Genomic DNA, 4,684 nt, shown 5'->3' with positions numbered 1-4,684 from the left:
GGATGGACTTTTGTCTTTTTTCAGCCAGACTAACTATGTAACGATGATGAAAGAATTGAGAGGCTCTGTGGAATAGTATAATTAAAGACAAACATTTGTTAGTAAATTATTAAAAAAAAAACACCCTCTGTACATGTTTTTATTGCTTTCAAGGGTATGTACTATGCATATGCACACTCTGCAAGGGTCATTCTAACTGTATTAGGATGTTGGGATTTTAGTGAAATTTTGCAGGGCATCTTGTCTTTGCTAAAGACCATACATCTTGGTGAAACTGCAGTAAAATGCTAATGGTCTTTCTGGTGAGTTACAATTTCTTTGTTTACCATGGGTGGGTACTCATTACATTTATGCTACATCTACAAATTGTTTCTTCTAAATACCATAATCACACCAAAATCTAATTGGCTAATAAGAAAAGCACGCTTTTCAAATATCATTCTTAAAATTATTTCCAAACTAAGCAATGATCCATTTACTTATATAACATATTACATGCCCTTGCTTTCCAAAATATGAATAAGTGCACTGTAAATGTATTACATCATTACTGAGTGTACAGGTCTAGAAAACAAATGATTTACAGATTGTTCTGAATCAAAGGATACCAAGAAACAGAGTATACTGGAACATAATCACTACATGCAAATAGTATACATATTGTCATTTTTTATATCCTTTGTTGAGTGACACATATATTTTCAGTCTTTTATTTATATCTAAGGAATGGTAATGCACAAAACATTTTACAAAGAAGCTTTACAATGTAGCTTCTTTTGAACAATCACCTACACTTCTGCTCACAAAACCCCAAAGATTCAACAATGGGTTACATTGCTCAACTATGCTTATGTAAGATGTCAAAAGCAGTTCCACAATTTCACGGTACACTTTCAAAATACAATACATAAATAGGCCAAAAACTAGTAGATACTGATCATGTAAATACATTTGATATGAAATTTGACATAGTTCATTATTTTTTTCTAAACATTGCATTTTGTAAAGATAGCTTGCATGTAAACTGCTGTACAACAGGACAAGACTAATTTATATAGATTTTGCTGAAAAGATAGCTGTTGATCATAACAACAATAACGTCTGTAATCATCATTCAGTAAAAAGTACCTTTTGTTTTAAAGAAAAGAAAGATTGAAAAAACTCAAATTAACTTTCAGTTTACAGCAGTTTAATACATTCCAGATGCATCAAAACAAAAGGTGTTTAAAGTTCTACAGTTCATATTCTTTAGAAAGCAATCACAGCCTGAGTGTAAAAGCCTATGCTTTTACAGGATGGTGAAGAAAAGGACCCTTTCTCCCTGTATGGAATCAGTGGGTTCTATGAAAAGGTTCAACAGTTCCCTGCTGAGTCAAGAATAGAACTCTCCAATCAACAGATAGCATGAGCTTTTGTAAGTGCAGAGCTATAGGTCTGAATCAGCAGGGGATGTTCCTGGCCATAGCCCAGCATTTCCTCATCCATTTAGCTTGGTTATGGAGAAATTAGCCTTGATTTTAGTAAAGGTGCAGAAGTCACTGAAGGTGGTTGCTGTTGCTTGCACTAAAAACAGAAGTGGATGAAAGATGTTGCACTGGCTTGAAGACAGCAGGCATTTCATCTTTAGAATGTTTCAGTGTAGTTTCCACTTCAGAAGCCTCCCAAATTTCCTCAGTTAACTTTTGTAGTTATGCTTTAAAAGTGTGGCCATCTAGAAGCTTCTATTCTACAAGCAGACAAACAATTTGCTTTCCATGACCACTAAATGCTTTGATCTGGATACATCAGATCCTCCCTTCAAGTGAAATGTTTTCTTCTTATCAACATTAACACCTCTGGCAAGTGTGAGAGATGGGGCCAGAAGACCTATCTCCAAACTACTAGGCATGCACCATGTTCCCCTTCAGCTTTCAGTCCTTGGGCAAATTAGGATGCAGCAGAAAACTCCATTGTTCTCCGCTTTTTTTATGGCCACAGATGTTCCAGGCATAAAGATAACATGAAGTGCTAAAATGATTCAACTGCTTCTTGGCCATATTACATGAGGTTGATAATTACTGTCCCAAACACATAAATGAGGGAGGTAAGATAGGGAATGTTGCACTGATTACACTGTTCAACAAATTTTTATTTTTTGCCAGTTTTGGAAACAAAAGGATCCATTTCTTAATGAATTTCACATTCTGAGTTCAAATATAACAATGAAATTTGTCAATTGGCTCTAGTTTTTCTGTAAACGGAAAGTTTTCTACTATAGGCGTAATGACTACATAATGCACAATAATTATATAGATAGATGTCTTTCCACAAATATAAAGCAAGTGATATTGACTACATAACAAAGCCTAAATGGCATAATATATTGCATAGGATTACCAAGAAAAATTATAGCCATAAGCTAAGTTGAATCATTTTAATACTTAGGATTCTCACTAGTTTTGTCTTCAGTTTGTGTCGGTTTTGCTTCTCTTGGCTTTTCTCTTGTATTTGAGGAAAGGGCTATCTCTTACAACTGTCCAGCAATAGTCAGCAAGCATTGATGGGCTCCATTTACCTTGATATCTTCTTTCCATAGCTGCAATGTCTTGATGGAAGCGCTCTCCGTGTTCATCACTCACTGCTCCACAGTTTGGTGGGAAAAAATCCAGATGCGAATGTAGAAAATGAATTTTTAGAGACATGTTGCAACCCAGATTTCTGTAAGTCTGGATGAGTTTTTCTACCACTTTCTTGTAGTCTGGTGTTTTATTGTTTCCAAGAAAATTTGATGTCACTGATACAAATGCTGTCCAGGCAGCCTTTTCCTTTCCACGCAACAGAGAAAGAAACTCATCATCATGAATAAGTTTACGAATCTGTGGCCCAACAAAGACTCCTTCATTAATTTTTGCAGCACTAAGTGCTGGAAATTTGCTAATCAGGTACTTGAAACCTGCTTTATTCTTGTCCATTGCCTTAACAAAGTTTTTCATTAATCCCAACTTGATGTGTAATGGAGGTAATAAGATCTTATTGCTGTCTACAAGTGCTGGATAGTTAACATTTTTTTCTCCAGGCTGCAATGACTGGCGTAATGGCCAGTCTCTTTTGGCATAGTGCATTTCTCTCGCACGACTGTCCCACTCACAGAGGAAGCAGCAGTACTTAGTATATCCACCTTGAAGTCCAAGTAGGATAGCAATCACCTTCAGGTCACCACAAATCGACCATTGATGTTCATCATAGTTGATGCACCTTAAAAGCTCTTTCAAGTTTTCATACGTTTCTTTCATTGAAACTGCGTAAGCAACTGGAACTGACGGCAGCTGATTGCCATTATGGAGCAAAACAGCTTTAAGACTCGCCTTTGAAGCATCAATGAACAGCCTCCACTCATCGGGATCATAGCATACGCCGATGGCTGAGATTAAACCATGAACATTGTTACATACAGCAATATCACCTTCCTGGACGAAGAATGGGATCAGATCTTTCTGACGATGACGGTAGAAAGACGTACGAACATCACTTGCTAGGAGATTCCACTGTTGTAGTCTTGACCCCAAAAGCTCTGCCTTGTTCTTGGGAAGATCCAGGTCTCTGATAAGATCGCTCAATTCCACTTGTGTAATGAGGTGTGGTTCAGTGGGTGTGGATGGAAGAAAGTCTGGGTCATGTGAGGTTGACGGTTGATGACTACACGCTTCAGGTTCTTCCTCACTTGACTCAACCACGAAGGATTCTGGTGCTTTAGGAATTGGTAGCCCCTCTCCATGAGGAACTGGACGTATTGCTGATGGAATATTTGGATAGTGCACAGATAACTTTTTCTTCTTATTTAGCCCTTTTACAATTAGAGGCACCATACAAAAGTAACAATTACTAACATGATCTGTTGGCTCTCTCCAAATCATTGGCACAGCGAAAGGCATAGATGCCTTTTTTCCATTCAACCATTGCTCCAGTGCCGTCCCACAAGAATTGCAGCATATATGTGGTGCCCAGCTCTTGTCCTGGTCTCCTATCTTGCAGCCAAAATACAAGTTGTTGGCTTTCTTAATCATTCCTGTTATCCTCCTTTTTTGTGAGATAAAAGTTATTTCACCGCAGATATAGCAGAAATTATCTGCTTTATTCACACAAGTTCGAGGCATTACTGAGTAGCCTATATAAGCATAAAACGAAATGTAAAGACGCTGTCGAACTACAATCAGCTACAGATACTGCAGCTTTTATGCAGTGAAGTGATGCAATTAAAGGCTAATATTGCATCATCTCAGTATACATGCAATTTTCTATTGGTCACCAGTATCAATTGCGCAATATGCAGCTGAAGTTGCATCATAATTTTGAATGGCTTACGTCATTAGATGGGTGAATATATCATGGAAACTAGAGCCAATCAACATTTTTTAGGGTCATTTTCGTTTTCAGCACCCCAAAATTATGTAAGATTAGCTAATTTTATGCCCAAAACTTTTTACCTGTTGAACAGTGTTATTTATTTAAAGGAACTGAAGATGTAACAGGCATCTCTAAAAGTTGGAAGATGGTGTGAGAATAGGCCATGCCATCTTTGCAAGGCTAGTTGGTGTTTTGGAGTGTAGTATATTGCAAAACGTGTAAGCTGGGATTTCCTTGTAGGAACAATAATAAAGTCCTGGGTACCTCTTGAGAAATCTTTGCACAGTTAAAGTGGAAGTAA

Source organism: Staurois parvus, unplaced genomic scaffold, assembly GCF_062004578.1.
Source record: "Staurois parvus isolate SC_StPar_1 unplaced genomic scaffold, SC_StPar_1.0 ptg000850l, whole genome shotgun sequence".
Taxonomy (NCBI): domain Eukaryota; kingdom Metazoa; phylum Chordata; class Amphibia; order Anura; family Ranidae; genus Staurois; species Staurois parvus.
Note: the sequence above shows the minus strand (reverse complement) of the source record.